Source organism: Conger conger, chromosome 7, assembly GCF_963514075.1.
Source record: "Conger conger chromosome 7, fConCon1.1, whole genome shotgun sequence".
NCBI classification, from domain to species: Eukaryota; Metazoa; Chordata; class Actinopteri; order Anguilliformes; family Congridae; genus Conger; species Conger conger.
This window is the reverse complement of record NC_083766.1, coordinates 8,558,740-8,585,502: the sequence shown is the minus strand read 5'-3', so window position 1 is coordinate 8,585,502 and position 26,763 is coordinate 8,558,740.

The following is a 26,763-nucleotide window of genomic DNA, read 5'->3' as shown; positions in this document are numbered from 1 at the left end:
TTGCTGTGCTATTCCCTCCACCTCCAGTTCATTTAAGTGGAGTTGGTCTGGCTTTGAACTGCGGAAAATACAAATCAATTAGAAGCATCAAATGAGAAAATAAATCTTTATCACAACAAAATGCAGCAGACTTTTGCCAGAACCATCAAGATGGCAAGCAGTGACACATAACAAGAACATGAGACCAGATTTAATCTATGACATTTCATATATTCTAACGGTACTGACATTTCCAATTATGGCAAAACGCAAATGTAATATATTGCTCTCAGGCAGGACTTTGATTGCGTAACTGACAGGTGGATGGAATTCAAAATAAATTAAGGAGCTTTGGAAAAGTGGATGAATGCAGATGGGAGAAGCGCAGTGTTTGGGGAGAACTGGCAGAGTAGATTAAAAATGTCAAGATCAGTTATGAATTGTACAGTTTGCCGCACACAATGAGAGTAGAGAGGGGTAAGGCTTGAGAGTGCACCAGGAGCAATGTGTGATCTTTAAATAGAGGAGACAGCAATCTTACCTTCAAACTCAATCTGCTCAGATTAACAGACAAGATTGTCTGTATAATCCATTGAGAAGTACTGTAATTCCAACGCTTTCTCTGAACTGTGTCATGTTAGAGAATTTAAATGATAAAATGGGGTCCAGTACAGTATATTCTGTAAAATTAACTAATCAATTTCAAAGGCTAGACTGTCCATTTTACATTCCTCCATTAATTGGATAACACACTTTGAGTGCAATAAATGACAGTTAGCAAAGTTCAGTTTGATGAAAACTTTGGTGCTTATCCATGAGGATTTAAAGGGCATTGTATAGATATTTTCCTCGAAGAATCACAGTATGTAGCCAATTTTTCTTAAATTTCACATTTAGAAGATGTAGAAAACATTTACATCAACAAATTCCGATAATCTCTTGATATTAACATAATTCTGCACAATTTGACAATCAATCACAAAAAACTGGGAATTGACTAAACCCAAACATGTCAAAAGTATTCCATCCAGCCACCTCACCAGTACATGGATAGGAGACACTAACTCACTGTTTTGAGCAGACCATTGTTAATCCTCAATGGCGGTGGCCACGTCCTCTTTATTTTCACCAGGAATTGTTAGACTATCATTCCTGTAGGTGCAAAGGGATACAATCGTGTTCTTTAAGGTGCCAGACATCAGATTACAGGAATTACGCACTCCAATCCAGAGCGGATTATATTATTTATATTTCAATGGCATCATTTCATTATAGTTGGATACATGACAGGAAGAAAATCATTTCATTGTCATCTAAGCAGAAAAGCCGTTTTACTCATTCAAACATAGTGCCTACAAACAATGCAAGATATCACTTGAATGTCAGAGCAATGCAAGCATCTCTATTGATTACAAATAGCATTAAACAGTCCTTAAGTAGAATAAAGCAGAGAATCAATCATAATTCAGAGAATCAAGCCGTAATTCAGTAATACTGGATATGTGTGCATGGGCTAATAGACGTTCTACAAGAACAGCACCAAACTGCCCAATCCATTGTTGCTACAGGACTAAAATGTGTTGCTGTTTTTACAGTTGCATTGAATTTCCTTCATGAAATGATTGATAAGATCTAACTGTACTAATGCACCCCAAACAGTGCTAAAAGGGATGCATTATCCCTTATTTGTTTAGTATCAATTTGTAATGTCATTTTTTTTTTTTTAAATAACCCTTTTAATGTGTAATGGGTTGTTATGACTCAGTGCAATGCACTTTGCGTGTATTGTATGTGCAGACCATTAAGGGTTTCAGCGCAAGCAGTGAAGGCCATACTTCATAAATATAAACAAATGGGAGATGTAAAAGGCTTTTAGAGACGCACAGCAGCCCGACGACTAGACACCACTAATGCCCCGTGTGCGGGATGATGCCTGCTAATGCGCCGATTATTGTCTTTCATATACCACAAACACAAGAATGTTTTTGTGACAGCAACTATGAAAGCACCTTTGCCAGGAAACAATGTCAGTTCCTTTACACCCCCCACTTAACGATAGCTGAGCAGTTCTGTTTTTGTTTTTGTTCTTGTTCTGGTGTCTTTACGGATTTTGGCTGCCTTTTCTATCTAGGGTTTAGGCTTGGATTGTCTTTATTTTTTTCTGAATATGTACTTTGTCCAACACTTTCTGACAACATGCCCGGTACTATAACTATTACATTTTTTGTCAGACCCGTAGGGACCAGGCAAGAATCGCATTTCCTATTATCGAGTGACTGACGTACTATGGGCTTACGCAGTACGTACAGTACGAAAATACAAAAAGCGGTTTGCTCTGCCATCTTGTTACAGCTTTCGGTATCTTCGTGCTGTACGTACTGCGTAAGCCATGGTATATCAGCTGTAAGAAGATGGCAGATGGAATTACGCATCACGTACCTTACTTTCAACGTTTTGCCTTCAAAGTGCGTCTCATTCGCGTGCTGCGAACACACTTCCGAAGTCGCCTTTTTTTGAAGGACAGATTACTAATCAGGCAACGAGGCATCAAGACAACTGATTTTTGTTTCGGACATAGCACAGGCGATTGAAACTGATCAATGGCGGGGCAGCCGTACGCCGTAGCCTCCGCATAGACTCTACACAGAAGTATAAATCAGGCTTTACACTTCAAGTCTATGCTAGCTAGGAGAAAGCAAGCAATCAATATAACAGTGGAGATTGCAATAAAAAATATCTGCGTCTCAGTTAAATTTACATAGCGGTCTTTTAATTGGAACACTACAAATACTATGCAAGGGTTCCCTTAACCAAAAGCAGGACGTTTTTTCAGGTAGCCGACAGGTAGCTCGGTTAACAAATGGAAGAAATGGAAATATTTGCTAGCTTGCTTATTAGGTTTTAACAGATAAATAATTTATTATATCACCAGCTAATCGTTATCTTCAATACTTCGCTAATTTGGATTTGGATAATTTGGAAATGATATGTAGTGGCGATCGGTTCTCTGCTAAAACGATCTCAAAGCTACTAGACAGTGCCCTACCACAACGCAATGCTCTTAAAAACGCAAAACACATTTTCTAGCATTCTGTAGTAATACAAGTTGCCTACTGAGATGGGGATGCCTCAATGAAGGAAGTAAATGTAGCCTATGGGAGTTATATTTACATTAATTACATTATTGGCATTTGACAGACGCTCTTATCCAGAGTGAAGTACAGTTGATTAGAGTAAGTAGGAGACAATCCTCCCCTGGAGCAATGCAGGGGTAGGCTGTGTGGATGGCTACACCGGGGATCGAACCACCGACCTTGCGGGTCCCAGTCACGATGCTACTGGGCACCCTATATATTTAACATTGCTTCTGGTTTCAAGGGAGAACTGTATAATGTTATATATTTTGTATTAATAAAAATGTGAGTGTCCAGTTCCATTTCAACTTTGACAGGCATGAGTCAACCCATATAGCTCCTGCCACACATATGCCCCCGTATCGACATCAGGGTCTGGATTTATTACTTGATTGCTTGGCTCGGTTTATTGGTTGATTACTCGACTTGATTAGTGATTTGGTTGATTGATTGTTTAATGTAAAGCAAATAGTATGGGCAGAAAAGATCGTACAGGAAATACCTTTGTGTGTATTGGCTATAGAGGACTTACGAATGGTCTCGGGCGCGGGCCTCCGCCCTCACAATCTTCCTGAAGCAGTGGACCAGCGCCACCACCAGCCAGAAGCTGAGGAGAGTCAGCAGGACGTACATCATGATCTCTGAGTAGAAGGCTGTGCTGTTGGGAAGGGCTGCCGAATAGAATGGTAAATGGCGGTAAGCGCGGTACAGTTGATGCTTCTCATTCGCCCATTCACACACACATGCACTCACACACCGACGGCGATTGGCCGCCATGCAAGGCACCAACCAGCTCGTCAGGAGCATTTAGGGGTTAGGTGTCTTGCACAGGGATATATATATATACGGTGCCAATACAACCAAAGCTTTTCAGCCTGCATTATCTTGTCTCTTTTTTACACTTTTACGATTCTGGATTCTCAGGTATGTGCTGCCAGCTGTTCTGCCCTCTGCAGTCCATCAGCTGAGCTGAAGGACTGTAATCCATGCACAACTAGAGCAGGCAGACAGCAAACACCTGGTCAACCAGCGGAGATGCTCTGCTAGGGATCATCGCCTTCACTGAAACCATTCGCCCCGCTGTTCACTACAGCAAGCACTGGCTCAGCCAGGAGCTACGTAATAGCACTACTATGAGAACACGTGCTTTAATAAGAAATTTTAACTGGGTCTTGTCTGACCTTCCGCTCTCACCACCAGGTTGATGTACTTTATGACAGAAAAGGGGTCCATGTTGGCCATCTGGCGGGTGACATTACATTTGTAGGTGCCGGAATCATTCAGGGAGATGTTGACGATCAAGATGGACAGGTCTTGCATGTTGGCGCTTCCGTTCCAGAACAGCCGGCCCTTCCAGCGTCCCTCCTGCGGTTTCTGATCATACTGGAAGATCTGGTGGCGGGAGACACACGAATGCTCACATACACATGCAAACACCTGTGTAAGCACGCCATGCAGGGCCGGATAAAGTTTTTGCTGTTTTGCTGTCTTGATCGTGAGGTTGCAAGGATACACACACACACACACACACTCACACACACGCGCACACACACGCACATGCACACACACGCATGCTCACACAAATATAGGCAAACAAGGGGAAAAGGCCTGTGTGAAGCCCCCCTTGAATTTCTGTCTGCCGCCCCAATCACAGCAGTCTAGAACCGGGGCTGACGCCATGGCACACATGCAGTAAGGACTCCTGACATTATATATATATATATATACTACATCACCATTTGAATGTTCACATGTGGTACAGTTAATAATAAAATGATTTAAAATATCAAATCATTATAAAATCATAAAAAAGGTAGCACAATAACTTAAGACCAGTATCATAAAACAGAACTGACTATCTATGAGGTATAACTAAGGCCCTACAGACACCCACGGGTATGGTACTGTTGTCCTTGTTTACGTAGGACCACTCGACCTCTGTCTCCATGCGGATCTCCTCCCTCTTCTGACAAGAGATGCATATAAGCTTCATAGATTGGTACTGGACTGCCTCTGTGCCTGAATCCAGCTCTACGCACACCTGCTCAATGACTGGGACTGCAAATAGAGTAATGCACACAGTGAGGTCATTTCCTGTGGGAGGGGATGGAGCAATGTTGTTTCTAAGGAATTATGCTCGACTGAGATTATCTAGATTTTACTTTTCCTGACAACTTTGACAGCTGTAAAGTTGTTTGAACGGCATATGTGTTGTTAGTGCTGTGGTAAAACACAAGACACAATTGTGTTTATTCCATCTATTTTTATTAATATCTGATCACTGAACATCTAAAATGTTTGTTGTATCACCTTAATTAGCTGCTGTATAAATTTACCTTTAAGGTGTTTAAATGAACAATCGGTCAAATATTTTTCAACTGAACTATTTGATGAAGTGACCAGAAATAAACTGCAAATTTCACAAACACATTCTTTCACAGAGGACCTGGTGAGCTTTATCTTAAAATCTTGACCAGCATTCTGCTTATAGCTGAAACAAACGAGTGATGAAGACTAAAAGAAATCTGTGCATACAATGCGACAAGGGTTTGCCATTATTTGTTTTTACACAAGATTTTTACTAGGTTTCATTTCTACAGCCACAGTAAGCTATAAGGACAATGCATTTTGTGTTAATTTCAACACAGTCTGTGTTAAAAAGTCTCCCTTTGTAACACATAAACTCATAATCAAAGTAACATATATGTCATACAGTCCCCTCCAAAAATATGGGAACAGGCCAATTCCTTTGATTTTGCCATAAACTGAATACATTTGGGGTTGAAATAAAAAGATGAACACGAGACAGGAGTTCAGAATTTCAGCATTTATTTCCTGGCATTTACACCTAGATGTGTTACACAACTTAGAACATAGCAACATTGGTATCAGACCACCCAATTTTTTAAGTGAGCAAAGGTATTGGAACAGAGAGCATTTAAGTAAATGAAAGTAAATAAAACATAATATTTGGTAGCATATCCCTTGCTTGCAATAACTGCATCAAGCCTGCGACCCACTGATGTCACCAAACTGTTGTATTTCTATTTTGTGATGCTTTACCAGGCTTTTACTGCAGCCTCTTTCAGTTGTTGTTTGTTTTGGGGGGTTCTTCTTTTGGGTAGAGGTCTTGTGATTGACTTGGCCAGTCTAAAACCTTCCACTTTTTCTCCCGAATGAAGTCCTTTGTTGTGTTGGCTGTGTGTTTGAGAACATTGTGTAGCTACATGATGAAGTTCCTCCCAATTAGTTTGGAAGCATTTCTCCGTAAGTTGGCAGACAGAATGTTTTTGTAGACTTCTGAATTGATCCTGCTGCTACCATCATGAGTAAATCATCAATAAAGATTTGTGAGCCCACTCCAGAAGCAGCCATGCAAGCCCAAGCCATGACACTTCCTCCACCATGCTTCACCGATGAGCTTGTATGTTTTGGAACATGAGCAGATTGCTTCTTTCTCCACACTGGCCTTTCCATCACTTTGGTAGAGGTTAATCTTGGTCTAGTCAGTCCATAAAACTTTGCTCTCTAAGTCTTTTTCAAATGGTTGATTGAGATACCTTGTTTTGGTATTTTTCTTCACAGCTCTCACAATATTTCTGTCAACTGCTGTTGTTATTCTAGGTTGACCTGTTCGATGTCTGTTGCTTAGTACGCCAGCGGTTTCTTTCTTTTTCAGGAGATTCCAAGTTGTTGTACAAGCTATCCTCAATGCTTGTGCAATGGATTTCCCCATTTTTCTAAGCTTCAAAATGCTTGCTTTTCTCCCACAGACAGCTCCCTGGTCTTCAAGCTGGTTTACCTTTTCAGAATGCAGTCTTCACAGGCAAAAAGCAAGGATAAAACCAAGAGTAGACATTCAGAACTATTTAATGTTTAACCAATCATTCTAACAGGACCCATCTTGTCATCAAGAAACACCGGTCAGTCACATGTTCCAATACTTTTGCTCACATAAAAATTGGATGACCTGATACAAAAGGTAATATGTTCTAGGTTGTTTACAAATCAGGAAAATAAAAGCTGAAATTCGGATCTGTCATCTCATGTACATCTTTCGACCTCAAACTCAATTGCCTTCAGTGCATAGCAAAAACAAAGGAACTGACCTTGCTGTTTTTGGAGGGCAGTGTATTAAATATATAACTTCGTGTGACTGTGAATGTGTAATACAATGGTTATTTAAAATGAGAGCCTATGCATACAGTAATGTAGAGCATTTAGAGACAATACCAATATAATGAGAATTATCTGTGATGATATTATACATTTGAAACAACAATCATATTTTAATGTAGCCTACTTACCTATGAGAATCAGCAGGGGTAGAGACTGCAAGACAAGCGTCACTGGTGGCGTCATATTTACAAACGGTTAAAAAAAGTTTTTAATCCGCACAATACAGCGTCCTTGTGTGCGAATACTGAAAACCTATTCACAGAAATAATGAGTTAAATGGATTTACAAAAGATAATGCACATTCCTGATAAATTCTTCAAAAGGAAAAAAGGCACACCCTTCATTAATCGTATTGTCCAAAATCAATCTAACCCTTTATTAATTAAAGCCTTCTGAGGTAGCTGTCATATGCGTGCCATTTCCATGAAAAGTATAAGTTCCATCATTGGAAATGTAAACAGGGGAAAAAAATGGAAATACTCCAAAGCACATGTAAGGTCCAAGAAATATCAGATAAGTATGCTATTACTGTTTCACTTATAACGGATGTGACAATCGATCGTAAATTGATCCAGAAATGAATCTTCAAAATTAAAAGAGTGATAGTGCACAAAGTTTAAATCACAAAATCGAATTCACGTTTTCGAAGAGAGTAGGTCAAACAAAGTTACATAATTACAGCTTCAGCTTCAACACGTAAGGAAACCCCAGACGTCTGCCACTTCTTGTACCTGCCCTGCTTTCATTAGTAATGGACATTTAACAGTTTAAAGAACATAGACCTCGAATGCGCACGCGTACTAGCCACTCCCTTTTGACTATTTTTCCTATCACTCTGTCATGCAACGGTAGGCCTATAAAATGTATTAAAAAACAATGAGCGTATTCCCTGTCAGAAGCTTCCAGTAACTACTGGGTTAGACAATGATTCTCTTACTATTCTCTGACATGACAAGCCCTTGGTCAGAAAATATCGCTTTAACATTCTGATTCCTAATGGGTTTTTCCCACTCATTGGATATCATGCTAGATTATATAAGACAATGGATGCTGTTATCCAGGGCAGCTTGCACTTAAAGAGAAAACAAGTGCATCCACCAGTAATGCGAACATCAGTGCCAAAACATTCCCAAGCCAGTGTTCATAAGTGCAACATCAATAAAAACTACTAAATGTAATCTAACCTGTACCAACCTACAACCATAATGCATCATGTGAATAATACACCATATTAAAATATTGCATAATATATCATTTGCATCTAGCACGTAGGTAGGTCCTCCCTCAATGGGCTCCCGAAAATAGACTCCCTTAGTGACTGTGTCTTTGTCCAGAGTAGGCTGTCCCTACAGCCACTGCTGTCCTTCTAAAAACCTACTTTAACAGCACTGCTAACAGCTATTTGAACAATACAGCAATGAAAACACTTCAAGGCTGCTCAATCAGCTGATAAAATGCCACTGATGTCATTGAAACATACTCAGGACAGTAATTAGCAATCAGCACAATTAATATAAAAAAAAATACAATACTGCATCAACCCTGCCCAATAAAGTATCATCATTCCTAACACATGAAATAACTACAAAGGTTACTTCAGTACAGCTATAAACTCAATATTATATACATAAAGAATTATAAAATTAGGAAATATAGTGTTTATTTGGGAAATTCATTAGGTATTACTGTAGCGTACTATAACCAGAAGCTCTAAGTCACACTCCAATTCTTATGATCTCTTGTGATGTTATTTTGTCTATAGGGGTTTGATCACTTTATTACTTTCAGATGAGGGGGGCATATGTAGTGGCAACCCTTAGTACAATGCTCAAGGGGGGAATTGGGGCGTTTGAGGGAATTACATTATTCCAAACCGACATGCATGTTGTGTTTCAAAACAGGCTTCAAGTAGACATAATCTTAAGACTCGCCCGAAGTCTCTCTCTCCTCAGCACAATTAGAGCACTGTCCCTGATTTGATATGGTCATTCCTCACCGTGCCCAGACTGTCAGATTTACACATATGGAATAGAAGAATACCACCATCTGAGTTCCAAGACAATTTAGCTGAGAATTTCCATTTTTATCCCTTAGTCTGCCAGCTTATCGCTTATTAATTGACTTATCGCGTGAGTCTCTCGCTGTTGACTGGTGTGTACTGTCGGTTGTAATACGCATGCAAGCTCTTCCATAAATGCTCCGTTTGAACTCAGTCTGCGTCTCGGTTATTAATATAGCCTCAACTGGCGTGGTGGCAGCTGTGGGATTATAGCCTACTCATGCTTTCCCTTTGAGGTGGAGCCGCCTGATATTGAGGTACATCGTAGCCTACTGAAACCGAAACAGTGTAGCCTTCACTGTCATGGCACGTTCGCCCAGTCAAACAACAGGTAGAAAATGGCATCTACTCACCGAGCACCGAAACAGTGGTGTCTTCCAAAGACGGAAACTATAAATAGCTTTGAAAACTGGAAGCAAAAATCTGTTATACACGTTGTCATTGAGTGAGAGTTTTGCTCCTTTTCTGGCCGAGGGAGTCACATGGCCAAGCCAAGGCCCTCCCACTGAGAGGAGCTGAGAACGATTGTGACGCTGTTCCTCCTGCTGGACGACGCACTGCACATCTCTTGAATTGATGCTTGGGGCAAATTGCCAACCCTATTATTTTCATGAAGCACCATTGTTAAAAATTCAACATCATTGGGGTTCATATGGCAGACAATAAGGCAACACTTTGGCTTTCAAACCTCCGGCGCTCAGTTTATCGACTTCTTTGGTACTCACCTTGAGTGTGATGAACGCCCAGAGGACTTGTACCAGAGACTGATGGTATTTGTGGAGGACTCATTAGTGCGCCCTGAGGGCCTCACCCACCATGGTGAAAGGTTGACGGAGGAAGAGGAGCTGTCAGAACAGCAGAATCCCTCCCCCTATTTCGACGCAGACTCAAAACCCACCTTTTCAAACTCTACCTTAGTCCTCCCTCCTGATTTCCCCTGCCCCTCCTTTCTAACCCCCCCCCCCCCCAGAAAAAAAAAAGCACTTATGATGACAACTATGTTTAGAACAGCAATTCATGTGTATTTAGCTACTTCTGGATGTGATGCTTTGACTTATGGTAGAACCTATGCACTTGTAAATCGCTTTGGATTAAAAGCGTCTGCCAAATGACTAAAATGTAAAAATGTAAATGGTCTACCTTCAAGGCATCTGCCAGAAAGCCCCACCCGGAGAAGGTCTGTCCCCTGTGCAAACAGGCGAGCTGCACAGTGACATGACATTTTCCGAGCGAGTGCAAGTACCTCCCTGTGACCGACGGTACGTCGTCAAGGTGCCGCAAATCATCGGCATCGGCGAAGAGGGGTCAGATGCCGAGGAAGACCCAGTGGACAGCCCACCTACCCACGACACTAACAACGGACTAACAACTCCAGGTGCCACGGCCTGCCGCATCCATACTTTGACGTATTTCATGGCCATCACGTCATCCGCATCACCTTCGACAGTGGAGCCACTGGTAATATGATACGCCACTCCACCGTGAAACACCTCGGCTCCCGGATCCTGTCCAGCACTCAGTCAGCCCACCAAGCCAACGGGTCCTCATAGCTGCAGATAGTCGGTGAGACACGGATCTCCTTCACCCGAGGCGACAAAGTGTTCCAGTTTGAGGGCCTCCTCATGGAGATGTTGACATACTCGCTGGCACACCCTTCATGGAGGTGAATGATATCGCTGTTCGCCCTACGAGGCAGGAGGTGATGCTTGGAGATGGTACAACCTATCAGTATGGCTCCTCTGTGCCAGCTGGACCCAACACTGCGGTACGACGTGCATTTGTGCTCCGTGCTCCGACCCACTCACAAACTGTCTGGCCTGGGGAGTTCCTTGAAATGCAGCTACCGGATGACACACTGCGGGATGCTGAGTATGCCCTTGAGCCTCAGTCTGATGCGGACTTGAGCCGTCCCGGATGTGGCCTCAACCTAGCATCATATCAAGCATCGCAGGGAGAATTCGCATCCCAAATCTATCATCTAAGCCGCACAGGCTAAAGCGCCATGACCACTTCTGCCAGGTTACCCCTGAAAAAGACCCTACAGTGTGCCCTACACCATGCCCTACAGTACCGCCAGCGAATAAGACTGTTCACTCAGCTGCTGTGCAGGCCGATCCTGACAACCTCCTCCCGCAGGGGCCTACTCGCCAGTTTCAGTCTCTTCTTAAGGAGTATGATGTTGTCTTTGACCCCAACATCAGAGGCTACAATGGCACTGCAGGACTCTTCAAGGCCAAGGTCAACATGGGTCCGGTCGAGCCCCCTCAGAGGAAGGGACGCCTTCCTCTCTACGCACGTAATAGAGCTCCAGGAGAAGTTTGACCAGCTGGAGAGCCTTGGGGTGTTCAGGCGCCCAGAAGACACTGACGTTGTTGTGGAATACCTCAACCCCTCCTTCCTCGTGAAGAAGCCCGATGGGGGGGTCATGTCTAGTGACCACGTTCGCTGACATTGGCCGCTACAGTAAGCCACAACTCTCACTATTGCCAGACATTGACTCGACTCTGCGCCTCATTGCATGCTGGAAACACATCATAGTCACAACCCTGACTAGTGCGTTCTATCAGATACCCCTGGCGCCTGAGTCCATGAAGTACTGCGGCATTGCACCTCCATTCAAGGGGGTACGGGTCTACACATGGTCTGCCATGGAGCCATGGGAATGCCTGGCTCTGAGACAGCTTTGGAGGAGTTCATGTGCCACATTCTGGGTCATCTGCTACAGGAGGGCGTCGTGGCCAAGATTGCTGACAATCTGTACTGCGGTGGCGATACGCCCCAGCAACCGTTCCTCAGCTGGAAAACCTGGGTCAGGTGCCACCCTGTACGTAACTCAGGATGATAAGCTGCATCTGGCTGGCTTCATCAGTGCCAAGCTGCGGGGTTCCCAGGCAACCTAGCTGCCATGTGAGGTGGAATGCGCTCTGCATTGCTGCCGCCACCAAACATTTCAGCCCGTATATTATTCAGTCTGAGCGGAATGCCTGTATCCTCACTGACAGCAAGCCTTGCGTGCAGGCATATGATACATTTTGCCGTGGCGAGTCCTCGGGTTTCAACATTCGTGTCGGTTGTCAGTCGGTATCAGGCCTCTGTCCGGCATGTTGCCGGGTCTGCCATCCTCCCGCCGGACTTTGCCAGCTGCAACGCCCCACTGTGCGTGGACGAGGGCTGCGCAGTGTGTTCCTTCATCAAGCATATAGCAGACTCTGTCGTCCGACTTATGTCTGTTCAGGAGGTATCGGATGGATCTGTACGTCTACCCTTCACCAGTCGTCCTGCCTGGTTGGCTACACAGTCCGAATGCCCTGATCTTCACCGCGTTCATGCCCATCTCATTCAGGGTACGAGGCCATCCAAGAAGCTCACTGATATTAAGGATGTCAAGAGGTACCTGGGGGGTCCCAGCTGCATAGCGCCTCATATCATGCGAGGATGTCTGACTGCTTCAGGGTTCTGCCAAATGTGCCTGGCAGCCGACTCTCTCCAGTGCCGTGTCAGGATGACGACTCTGCGGAGGATAGCGATCTGCCCCCGAGTCCGTGCACGACCGACCTGTGCCTCCTGCTATCCCTGCTGCCACAGCGTTACCAGTCTCCCAGGATGTCTCACGCCTTGAAGCAGTCACCCCCCTGACAGCTCTGTGATCCCCTCTGGCGAGGGACAAACCGCTGAGTGCCTGGATGGAATGCAACACACCCGGCCCTTCCTGTAGATTACATTACATTACATCAATGGCATTTGGCAGACGCTCTTATCCAGAGCAACGTACAGTTGATTAGACTAAGCAGGAGACAATCCTCCCCTGGAGCAGTGCAGGGTTAAGGGCCTTGCTCAGGGGCTCAACAGCAGTGTGGATGTTATTGTGGCTACACCGGGGATCAAACCACCGATATTGCGGGTCGCAGTCATGTCCCTTAACCACTACGCTATACTACACTGGATGAGGTACCCCAATGGTCATCGCACCCCCAGCGCTTCAAGGACTTTATTGTTGATTCCTAGTTCAGATTGTTATGTTAGTTCTGCATTACTGTTACCCATTTGAGGCTGTGTGTGTATTTGCTTGGTATTTTGTGTTTTTGGTGGTGGAAAAGAAGGGTTGCACCAGTATCAATTGCGGTACATGGTTATTTGAGTCATTGCGTGAGTCTCTCGCTGTTTACTGGTGTGTACTGTTGGTTGTACTGTGCATGCGAGCTCTTCTGGCGTATAGAAATTTATTTAATTCATTGTCAACAAAAAAATATACCAACTAGTTTGGCCTGCTGACCAAATACAATGTTTAGTAGGTTATAATTTAACTATTTTATTAATTGCATTTTCAATTAATGAATCTCTTCTCAACCTCTATATGCATGCACATACAATGAATATTCAGTCCATTAAAAAACAAATAGGTAGCTTATCCGAACTGAACATGCTGCAGCCTGGATCTTATTGAATGGTAGTGCACAAACTGGCCAGTCACAGAGCACAGTCATATTGTATTACATTACTGTGCAGACGCAGATGAGAAATTAAACAAAATAAACCAATGGAGTCCAGTTGCTGCTAGGTACAGAAAGCCATGTATAAGAATTATTTCAGTATCAAGTCTTGATTCTAGGCTTTAGATTGCCTTTGGAGTCTGTTATTGGCTGTTTAGCATTTGAAGACAGGTCAGGACCTCAGTCTGAGATCTTGTCTGAAAGACTGAAAGGTCGATTACATTGCAGACTTTTTAATTTGATGTTTGAATGTGGTCCTGCTGTGCATTAGATTGCTAAACATTTCAGGAGATCTTCCCATGAATATTCAATGTGGTTTACAGCCCCAACACAGCAAAAGCTATACTCATTTTTGGTGTAGTCTTACAAATTATTCAGCTTCTCATTCAGAAGGTTCCACGTGTGCTTTTATCTTGAGTATTTAATCAGAATGAAGGCTGTTGGCAAGATTTTGAGTCACTATGGCTATTACATAAGATATAGCAGTTTAGGACCTTGAGGAATGAGGAGGTCACTAGAATCCCATATATATGACTATTGACGTCCTTGACGTGCATGCCAATCCCTCAGCAATGTTTTGCAAAGCGTAAATGAACTGTGTTAGATGTGCAGCTGTTGGATGGTGAAATGAATATCGAGTCACTCAGTTTGCTTTCAGAAAATGAACCCATTGGATATGTTTAATTAGCCTACTGCCAAAGCACACACCCAGCAAATGGCCTTTGCCAGGGTAATTTATAAATTCTCTGTTATGTCCAAGCCAAGTTAATATTATTGGGTGATTGTGGGTTTTAATAAGCTATTCCTATTTCCAAATCCAGGGTTATGTGACAGCACTGAGGATGAAGAACACACAGCTCTCCAGTGCTACAGTTGCAGGGCGAGCCGCCAACAGCAGGGACCTGAGGCCCTTAAAACACAAGCACAAGATCACATTAGCAGCTACTTCGTAAATGCAAGGCTGGGTTTGCGGGAAGGTAACAGGGCAATCCGAATACCACTCCTACAGGTCAAGAAGGCACCCTACGGGTCAAGAAGGCACACACCTGGTCGGCATTTTGAATCAGTCAGCAAGGCAGCTGAAAAGCTATGCAAGTCGTAAGCCAGCTGAAAAGCTACACGAGTCAGGTTATTTTCTTTACATTTGTTATTTTCGTTCATTTTAGCCTGAATGCCCTGAGTGTGAAGGGTGAAGACTTTTGTTTGTGTTTCTGTTTGTGGCCGTATGCTCTCTCTCTCTCTCTCTCTCTCTCTCTCTCTCTCTCTCTCTCTCTCTCTCTCTCTCTCTCTCTCTCTCTCTCTCTCTCTCTCTCTCTCTCTCTCTCTCTCTCTCTCTCCAGCTTCTTTTGCGATCAATGAACTGTGGTGAAAATCGACATTTTCATTTTTTCCATGTCTCCCTGTGTCTTGCATCGGCTGATTACACAACCCTCTAGGCTACCATCTGGGAACAGGTGGGACAGAAGCCGGAGGGCCACTGGAAGCGGCCGCGGGAACTTTCATTTAAGGCAGTGGGTCGGCCCTTCCCCTATGCTCAGCAGCTCCTCGACTCCAGACAGCACTAGCTGCAACCTGAACGCTGCGCACACGAAGGTGGCACTGGAGCAGTTTATAATAGGGCTCCTCCAACTGGCTCCGGTGCCACCAACCAACCTCCCTGAGTGCGACCACCAAGCCGGCGCCAGCCCCAGTTCCACGTTTTTGACCCAGCCCCATCCCAAGTTCCCCGTTTTAACCCTGCCCAGTCCCCTGACCATTCCCATCCCACGCGCCCCTTTCACCCCACTGTTAACTCAGGTGAGTGTGCCAGAGATGTCTGGACAGGGTTGCTCGCATTCCAGGCAGGACGGGCATATCTTCATAGAGGTAAACATCACAAGCCATCCCCCATGCACCAAGCATCTTTCTCCCTCTCCACTGAAGTGTGAAAAGGGATCCATGCATTGTTGGATTCGGGTTGTTACCGTATCCTTGTGTACCAACCCTCTGGTTCCACCAGAGGCTACTGGTTGACTCACGTAGGTGGGCATTCGGTGTATGCACGGGGTTGTTGATTATTATCCAACTTCATGGATTGAGTTTTAAGTTGTGGGACAAAAGCATAGTGTGGTGTGTTCATTGTCCTTTTGCCACAGCTGGGTGTGAGGTCTTCACTGATGACGGAGACCCAGGGGTGGGGCCGTCTGGAGACAGAAATATCTGACGCAGACTCAGGGGCAGAGGCTATAGGCCCTCCCCAACTCTCTCGAGTGACTGACTTTCCCCTCGAACAGTCTCCAGGTGAAACACTGAGTTGAGTCACTGACCAAGTGATCAAGATTGATGGGTGGCTACTCGTGTCATACCCCAATTTTTGAGTAATTAAGTGATTATTAATCATATTTGGTAAGTCGGAATCCACATACAGGTGCAGACAGCACAAAGCTTTTAGTGCCAAAATGCTGTCGGAAAATGGAAAATGTTTCCAGCTTCTGTTGCGATGAATAAGCCCTCGTGAAAACCAACTTTTTCCGCATCTGCCTGTGTCCAGCTCTTCTGTTCTCCCAGGGGTTTGTCACGGCATGTGACAGCTAGGTGATGACAATGTGTGAGAGGAGGCCCAGAAGATCATAAAAATCTGCTTTTCACCAGACCTTGATTTATGTCAAGGTCTGGTGAAAAGCAGATTTTTCAACATCAATATCTCAGCATTGGTGGAGGTTCGTCAAGGGCAACAGGGTTGTCCCACTTGCAACAGAGGCAGTATATTTTCATGGACAGATCAAAGTACATAACAACAGCATATTACCACAGTATTCCCAGCAGTGCAATCTATTAGATGCACAAAAATTCACTTGCACTTTACCAAAAAGTACACTCACCGAGCACTTTATTAAGAACATTTTTACTTTGTTACACCTACTTATTAATGCGATTATCTAATCAGCCAATTGTGTGGCAGAAGTGCGATGCATACAATCATGTAGATACAGGTCAAGAGCTTCAGGTAATGTTCACATCAACCACCAAAATGGGGGAAAAATGTGATTAAGTGACTTTGAACATGGAATGATTGTTGGTGGCAGTTTGAGTATCTCAGAAACGCACATTTTCACGCACACTAGTCTCGAGTTTGCAAAGAATGGTGAAACAAAATAATAAAATCCAGTGAGCAGCAGTTCCGAGAGACGTCAGAGGAGAATGGCCAGACTGGTCGAAGCTGACAGGAAGGTGACAGTAACGCAAATAACCACACATTACAACAGCGGTATGCAGAATAGCATATCTGAACATACAACGCATCATAACTCTAAGTGGATATAGGCTACAGCAGTGGGAGAGAAAAAAAAGACTAATAAATATCTAATAAAGTGCTCATTGAGTGTATATAATTTAACATGCATTGCGTATTGTAAATTTGAGACTTGTTGAAAGTCAAATGATAATGCCTCAGGAAATGCACTGGGTACAACCACAAAAACAAGGCAGGAAGCAGAAAACGCTAGGACAAGGGACCACGGAGTGTGCCATTGTAATTGTATTAATCGCAAAAAAAAATATTAAAAAATAAAAAAAATGATATGAATGAAACACATTGGTTTAGGCTAGCTAAACAAGACAGACCTATTCATCAGTGTTAGCTAACGTAAACTCACTGTGTTCCGAACACCAAGTGCAACTTTCATGACGAATAACTAAAAAAATACTTTTAGATAAGCTTTGGTTTCTGTGTGTGTGTGCGAAGTACAATTCTTTACGTTTTCATAAAAACTTGGTACTAGTGACACACGCAATCCATTTCAGCATATAGTGACATGGTAATAGTGCTCCACTGTGACATTTTGGTGGGGAAGCTGTTGCTAATGAGAAACTACGAACCGGGCAGCCTTATACGGCTTTGTTCAGACCATCGTGAGCTAACGCGGTCTTCCGGACACAGGATGCAGTTATTTGTCGTTTTCTCTAGTTATTCGTCCAATTCACGTCAATCGAAGTATTTTAGTGTCTGAGATACTCATAAACCACATTCCTCAGGAGAACAAATGCCATTCCATTGAACAAATGTGAACTTCAGGTTGAAGCGGCCGCTTCCCCATGTTTGGAACACGGTGAGTTTACGTTACCTGGCTAACACAATTTGGATAACACAAACTAATTATGAAAGGGAACATTTATTAGACTATGTCGCAGGTGCTGGCCATATTAATTACAGCTAGTCATCTAATCTAGCTAGACATTAGCCATGAAGGTCCACGAAGGTATGGTGAGTAGCTCAGTCTTAATTACACATGAATCTTACTTGTGCTTTTTCACTTCAAGTATTAATTCAACCATCCCATTTGTTTGTCATCACAACTGAAAACAGAAAATTAAAATGAAATTACTTAATAAGGAAACCAAACTCTGTATCACAAAATGTGTATCGTGCAAAGCCATGTGAAAGGTATGGAATCTTTATTTTAAAGCCACTGGCCAAGGGCTGATGATGCTTTGCTCATCTCTTTTAAACTTAGACAGCAAGTTCTGCCTATTGCTGTGGATGGCTCCACTGATGTGAGCACATCACCCAAATTGGCCACGAGTTGATCAGGATACCTAGGAAAAGCAAATGATCAGGAAAGTCTCTTTGGGTGCAAGAAGTTAATTTCTACCTGATGCTGCTTTAGATCAACATATACCACCATACCAAGCCACCAGCCTTTGTCATACTGAACTGTGACATATAGCCTTTGTTTTCTTCCAAGGTCAGGATATCATCTTCAACTGTGATTGTTTCTTGTATTTGTTGTTGTCGCGTAGAAGAACTGCTCTAAAAAAACAACTGTGATAAGGCACTCTTTATTACATGCAGCGGGATTAACAGAAAGCATTTCACAATAAAGATAACAAGAGATTGGGGCACGAATCAGAATTGGAATACAGTATCATTCTCCCATCTAGTGGACACGTATGGTAGTGATGGTATTTTTTCCCCCGAACCCATTATGGACTAAGGCTAAGAAAATCCATAGAAAGAACCCACAATGCATCTCAACGGTCATGTGATCAAATACAACATTGGTGTCGCATCTTTCTGTTAAGGGAGATGTAATGTGCCGGTCGAATCCGCTCATAAGGGGTTAAGGTAAGCTTTTTTTTTTTCTGATCTTTTAAAAAAAAAAAAAATTTTATTTATAAATCCCCACTGTGGACAAATAGTCAATAGTTCCAAGCAGATTCCATTTTTATTCCCAGGCCATTCTTGCTTCCATCCAGCATAGCTTTTAAGATGAAATCCCGCATGTCCACATTCTGTATATATAGATATATATATATATATAAAGACAAAGCTTAACAAAGACTTCAACTGATGAAACCTCCTGTAGAATGACACATAATCAAAGCAAAGCCATATCAAAATAATACAGATATGGCATGATATGAATATCTCATACAGAACGGCAGTCTCCTAATGATGTGAAAATTCCATGATTTTTTCCACAACTTCTAATTCAGGATGAATATTGAGGCCTCTAATCAGCTAAATTAATGTTTGCTCAGAAGAGTCAATCATTCCAAACAAATTATGCAACTAGTACTTACTGACATGCTTCTGTAAATTGACTAATGGCAGTGCCAGCAAATGTGAAACTGTTTATTTTACCTGTATTTAACCTGGTAGGCCTGCTATGAATGACATTTTATTTTGCAGTGACCCAAGGAGTCACAGTGGGTAGGGATGTACAGTAAGGGGCTGTGTAGTCAGTTAGATTTCAGGGGTGATTTGTTGGCCAAATGCAGAGGCAATATTTGCTCTTTCAGATGGTTCTGTTGGATCTGACCATAGTGAATGAGGACTGGTGTTTAGGATCTCATCTGAGTGATGGTACCTTCAATAGCACAGTACATTGGGTTTTTATTTGGTCCAGCGGAAAGAGCGGCCCACTGCCAAAATAGATTTTTTCTCAAAATAGTGAGAATAGGTATATAGAAAGACTCACAGTGCACTTGACGCATGACTATCCATCATTCTCTTTAATGTTTTAATTATGTTTTTAAATTATGCTTCGCGATATCTGGACATGTTCAAGAAATGTGTGTTGATGATCGGGGACATAGCCCAGTGTATTTGTACTATCCCATCTCCCAATATGGGATTAGAAAGAAGAGCGCACGGTTTATGTTTGTGGTGACCCAGGGTAATTTCGCCATGAACTGAAATCTTGTCCAAGCCTGAAATGTAGGTAACTTCCTGAAAGAGTCACCATGGCATGATGCACAACAGTACGTGATGAGTCTGGGCAAGCTTTACAGCCCAATGGTGACAGGTTAAGGGGGCGGAGTCCAGTTTCCCTGTTGCTGAATGCTTTGGAAGTGTTTCACTTCTGCTTAACAATACCGAAGGGCTGCTAGCCTCTACTGTAGCACATTATATTGAAGTTATGTGAACTTAAATTAACATCATCCGTCATTATCAGCCAAATGTGTAGTGTTTCTTTCAGGACGGGGGAATGCAGCTGAATATGAAAAGATTATTTCTGTTGATGTTTCTGTTGTGTTCTTTTTACATAACTGGTAAGTCTCCTTGTCTGAATGAACAAATGATGTGACGCAATATGATCAGGTCAGTCTGAATGTTTTGTTTTGGATTGTTCCAGAAACCTGTGTCTTTAAATCATTAATGCATGCCGAGGTACTTTTGACCTTGTCAAACGTGTACAATCACACTGACTACCTTCGGATTATGTGACTGCTTCTCTTCAGACTCTTTAATCTTTGAGCGCTACCTTACAGTGTGTCTGCTTGAATTAATGTACTCTGCTCTCCCTGTCTGGATGTTTCCCAGACGCTGGCGCAGCAGTGACGGTGCTCGTAACCCCTGGGTCGAGGGCGGAAATCCCCTGCAGGTACGCGTACGAGGACCAGGGTGCAATCGGCGAGATGTCCGTGCAGTGGAAGGGTCCGGAGAATCAGCTGCTGTGCCACTACATCAAGCACAAATCTTTCCAAAACTGCACTCCGGGGTACTCGCTGGACTACGCACCGGGGAGGATCACCCTGATCATCGAGGAGGCCGTGCCGGGTGACCTCGGCACCCACGTCTGCTCGGTTAGCAAGCGCCACGACTTCTCCGACTTTGACGCCGAGCTCCGTCTCAGACCGAGTAAGTGACACCGCACCCCCCCCCCCTCCCCGCTCGAAGCTTGTCAGACATTAGCCGTCACAATCTCATCGCTAAAATACAACGCTAAGCTTGGTGTTTGCCCTTCACTCATCTGTTTTTCAGAGTTTAGGACAGGGCGTCATAGAGGTTAGATTAGAATACAATTCAATGTGATTTAATTCCACTCTCAGGAAACATTACTGATCCCCCGCCATGGATTTCTTTTTGCAGAGTCATTCACCGAGGCTCCAAGAGCCAGTGGGAATCATTCAGGTAACTTTTCAACAGTCAACTGTTGAATAACCTTCTTTAATATGTTACATTAACTAGGGAATCCCCTGAAATGGGACATTATGGTACTTTTGCATATTAAACATAATGTAGGTGGCAAAGCATCACAGCTATTATACAGGGCTCTCCAAAAGTATCTTTTATGTATGCCAAGCATAAATATACTGCTACAGTACATAGCAAAAGTACCTTATTTCTCACTCTGGTTAACATACTTCTGAAGCACTTTTGAAGGCACTGCATTAAATCTAGGACTGACTAAGCGTGCATTTGTGTGTGCGGGCAGTTTTCTACAATGGCTGTGCCTCCTGCTAAAGAATTGAGTAATAAAAAACTTGTTCTTTTGTACCTGATCTCTCCTGAAAGGTAATAAAGGAGCTCTTTTTCTGCTTGGCTGGGCTCTGTCTACATGCTTCTTTGGATAATGAGAAGATGTGAAGACCACCGTGGTAGAATTTGTCTGGAAATAATAATGGCTTTTGATTCCCCCTTGAACACGTGTGTGGATGCTGCACCTGAGCCTGGCTGATATAAGCACTGCATTCAAAATTGAGAGCCCAGCTGGGCACAGAAAAAAGTAATGGGTTTATAGAAAATTGAGTATAGTGGCCAGATGCATATTTCTCGTATTGTATTTGTTCCACTGGTCACCCATTTTGTTTGACAGGAACTGTATATCAAATACAGAATCCCTGTTACAGGCATGGTCTATTGAGTGATTAGTGAACTTTTGAATAATTTGTGAATGAACAATGAGGATTGTGATTCAGGTTGCATACATACTGTAAATGTGGGTCATTTGTGAAGACTTCAGAAATATTTTTCTTTTACTTTGGCAGTAAATTGTTAAAAGATTGCCGAAAAATGGTCATCATAAACACTGTTCAACTATCACAGAAGTCAAACTATTTCTGGAATGTAAATGTAATTATACTTTTATTAAGGGGTATTATAAATCTTGGTTTCACCATGTAGAAATGGAAAGCTGAGATTCGGCACTTTATCCACATGTTAATTGCTTGATTACAAATCTAAAATTGTGAAGTACAGACACTGTATACACTAATATGGCATCCCAGTCCAAGTGAAATAGTGATATGGACGAGCAGTGTATAAAGAAGAAATGATTGCGTGATAGATTCTTGCTTTTTGTTCCTCAAAAAAGTACACAGGGCCTGCTTGTATTGTCTGTGGTAGAGAGCAGCACGGGACTATAATAAAGCACTACATATTTATGGTTGTATGCCTTTGTACAGGATCTCTCTGTATACATGTAGGTCTCCTGTATTGCACAAAAAGAAAATTATCATGCACGTTCACATACAGTGCATCCGGAAAGTATTCACAGCCCTTCACTTTTTCCACATTTTGTTATGTTACAGCCTTATTCTAAAATTGATTAAATTCTTTTTTTTCCTCCAAATTCTACACACAATACCCCATAATGACAACGTGAAAAAAGTTTTTTTTAGATTTTTGCTAATTTATTAAAAATAAAAAACTAAGAAATCACATGTACATAAGTATTCACAGCCTCAAAATTGAGCTCAGGTGCGTCCTGTTTCCACTGATCAACCTTGAGATGTTTCTACAGATGAATTGGAGTCCACCTGTGGTAAATTCAGTTGATTGGATTTGGAAAGGCACACACCTGTCTATATAAGGTCCCACAGTTGACAGTGCATGTCGGAGCACAAACCAAGCATGAAGTCAAAGGAATTGTCTCGAGGCACAAATCTGGGGAAGGGTACGGAAAAATTTCTGCTGCTTTGAAGGTCCCAATGAGCACAGTGGCCTCCATCATCCGTAAATGGAAGAAGTTCAGAACCACCAGGACTCTTCCTAGAGCTGGCCGCCCGTCTAAACTGAGCAATCGGGGGAGAAGGGCCTTAGTCAGGGAGGTGACCAAGAACCCGATGGTCACTCTGTCAGAGCTCCAGCATTCCTCTGTGGAGAGAGGAGAACCTTCCAGAAGGACAACCATCTCTGCAGCAATCCACCAATCAGGCCTGTATGGTAGAGTGGCCACTCCTTAGTAAAAGGCACATGGCAGCCCGCCTGGAGTTTGCCAAAAGGCACATGAAGGACTCTGAGACCATGAGAAACAAAATTCTCTGGTCTGATGCGACAAAGATCGAACTCTTTGGCGTGAATGCCAGGTGTCATGTTTGGAGGAAACCAGGCACCGCTCATCACCTGGCCAATACCATCCCTACAGTGAAGCATGGTGGTGGCAGCATCATGCTGCGGGGATGTTTTTCAGCGGCAGGAACTGGGAGACTTAGTCAGGATTGAGGAAAAGATGAATGCAGCAATGTACAGAGACATCCTGGATGAAAACCTGCTCCAGAGCGCTCTTGACCTCAGACTGGGGCGACGGTTCATCTTTCAGCAGGACAACGACCGTAAGCACACAGCCAAGATATGAGTGGCTTCAAGACAACTCTGTTAATGTCCTTGAGTGGCCCAGCCAGAACCCAGACTTGAATCCGATTGAACATCTCTGGAGGGATCTGAAAATGGCTGTGCACCGACGCTCCCCATCCAACCTGATGTAGCTTGAGAGGTGCTGCAAAGAGGAATGGGCGAAACTGCCCAAAGATGGGTGTGCCAAGCTTGTGGCATCATATTCAAAAAGACTTGAGGCTGTAATTGCTGCCAAAGGTGCATCAACAAAGGCTGTGAATACTTATGTACATGTGATTTCTTCATTTTTTATTTTTAATAAATTTCAAAAAAACGTCTTTCATGTTGTCATTATGGGGTGTTGTGTGTAGAATTTTGAGGGAAAAAATGAATTTATTCCATTTTGGAATAAGGCTGTAACATAACAAAATGTTGGAAAAGTGAAGCGCTGTGAATACTTTCCTGATGCACTGTATTATACATTTTACACATTATCTATTCACATACATAGTAAAAAGGAAATGAAATTAATTCACAAAACCCCAAAATGATACCATTGCTAGAAACAGAAAGGAAAACAACAAAATTAATCAAACTAAAACATTGACAAAACAAAAAACCACAGTTACAGTAAAATAATTAGATCATCCTCATTCACCTTACATAGACATTTAGACAACAGAGAGAGAGACAGAAAGGGAGTGAGGGTGATTGTTTATTTTGTTTTGAACATGTTCCCCTTGTATAAATGAACAGAAACACTTCCCAGTTCCTCCTACAAAAAGGTCTCCATTGTCTACATGTTTACATAAATCACAGAACTCGCAAACACTGGGATATTCCCATCAATTGCATGAACATACCGTAAGACAGACTTCAAAGTGACTGAATGACGTCTCGGTGTTACTTGTTGCTCATTAGTGAGTAACCGCAAGTGCAGAGTCCAGCAGATGGCGCCATTTCCTCCTGGTTTTGGTCCCGGCCCTTCTCTGTGTCAATGCAGTTTGTATGCATATATTATATGCACGTTAAAAATCTTAGATTCTATTATTGTTTATTATATAAGCAAAAGTTTAAATGAGTCCAAGAGGGATAATATATATTAGTACAATGTAACTTTAAGCAGTAAACCAGTCACTAGTTACATTGATATTCACCATCTTACCATCTACCATCCTACCATCTTATCTAAACAACAGAGAAAACGGACCTAATGAATGCTATAATTAATGGCTAATAATGAGGTGCTTGCTGTGCCTTTGCCATTCTCCCAGTATGGAATGCTGATAAGTTTTATTGCCAGCTGTGATACTTTCGGCGGCATGGATGGTGCAGTGGGTAGCACTGCCGCCTCACAGCGAGGAGGTCCTGGGTTCGAATCTGCCTCTCTCTGTGGAGTCTGCATGTTTGCGTGGGTTTCCTCCAGGTACTCCAGTTTCCTCCCACAGTCCAAAGACATGCAGGTTAGGCTATATTGCCTGTGGGTATGTGTGTGTGCCCTGTGATGGATTGGTGACCTGTCCAGGGTGTATTCCTGCCTTTCGCCCAATGTATGCTGGGATAGGCTCCAGCCCCCTGCAACCCTGTTCAGGATAAGCGGGTTAGGATAACCAATGTATTATACTTTAATCATTCTAGTGTCTCTCAACTTATAGTGTAAGTAAGAGAATAATTGCTTTTGAATAACTGCCTTTCAAAAAAATTATAGGTGATATAGCTCAAGAGATAAAACATAAAAAGGTTATTGAGAGAGGAAGGAACAAAGGAGACGGAGATAAAAGGCAACTTGGGGAAAGAGTGAGTGAAAAAGAGAAGAGAAAGAGTGAAAAATAATTAGAGACAGACAGCAGGGGGCAATTATGTGTCGCGCTCATTTTTGCTGTGATTCTGTGTAACGCCAAAACAGCCACTGATCAAATTCACACATTCACTATCACACTCCCGTTGGAAAATATACATTTTAAATCAAAACACAAAAGTGCATTTTAAGTGACTTGTCAAAGCTGAACAAAGCTGAACAAAGCTGAACACTGACAGTGTCAAAAAAAAAACGACCAATGCTGTCCTACTCACTACCAAACTTTTCATAATGTTGCTGAATGACGCCAGACTCGGCTGCGTTTCAGACAAAATGCACGCGGCACTTGACACGTCCGCGGGGGTGGGTTACGACGTGAATTGCTGTACTGAAATGACACAAAACGTTTTCGGCGGATCTGATTTAAGAGATATATATATATATATACGGACGAGAGAATGAGTGGTACAGCGGTGGGAGAGAGGGAGGGACCGTGGCAGAAAAAACGTGGAGGCGGTCGCCATGGCGACGGAAAGGCGGAGTGATGGGAAGTGGATAAAAGGGTCAGGTGTCAGTCAGTCGTGGCTGGGATGGTTAATATAACTGCTGGATGATTGGTCGGCCAGTTTGGCTGGAGGGGTAGAAACGCAGCAAAGTGAGGGATGCACAGAGCCTCCGCAGAGAGCCGCAGACAGATTGGACAGAAAGAGATTTCAGCTGAATTTCACCCGAGCAACAGCCAGAGCCAGACGCTCCTCCACCCACTCCATAGCTGAGAGATGAAGATGATAATTTTTACAATAGCATATGAATTCATAATTCAATCATGTGATGTGATCGTTCCCCCCTAGGGCATGCACGAATGCATACGCTAGGTGGCAGGGCAGCTCACATTCTCACGCTGCCTAGAACAGACAGGTCCTTTCAGTTTTTTGTGAACTTGGAAGTTATTAGTTATTAAAAAATGAATAGGCTGGTTTGATGCTAGATATCAGACATGTTGCGATCTCATATAAACTCTTGGTGTTTATTACACGTATAATTTTCTGTCTGCCGATTTACTTGGTTGGTGTATGTTTAAATCACACATTATCCATTCACTATCTATGACAATTTTTTTGTAATGTAAAGAAAATTAACCTTCGCGTATGTTTTATTCACATGTATGAGAGTATATTTTTATAAAGCATGCCCAAAGATTCCAAAAAGCTTTAGTCACCCTAGTCCTTTCTCACAAACCTGCATCCCATTTGAAATGGAACTTTATTTAAAAATTAGGTTAACCAGACCTGTTCGCTGCATTA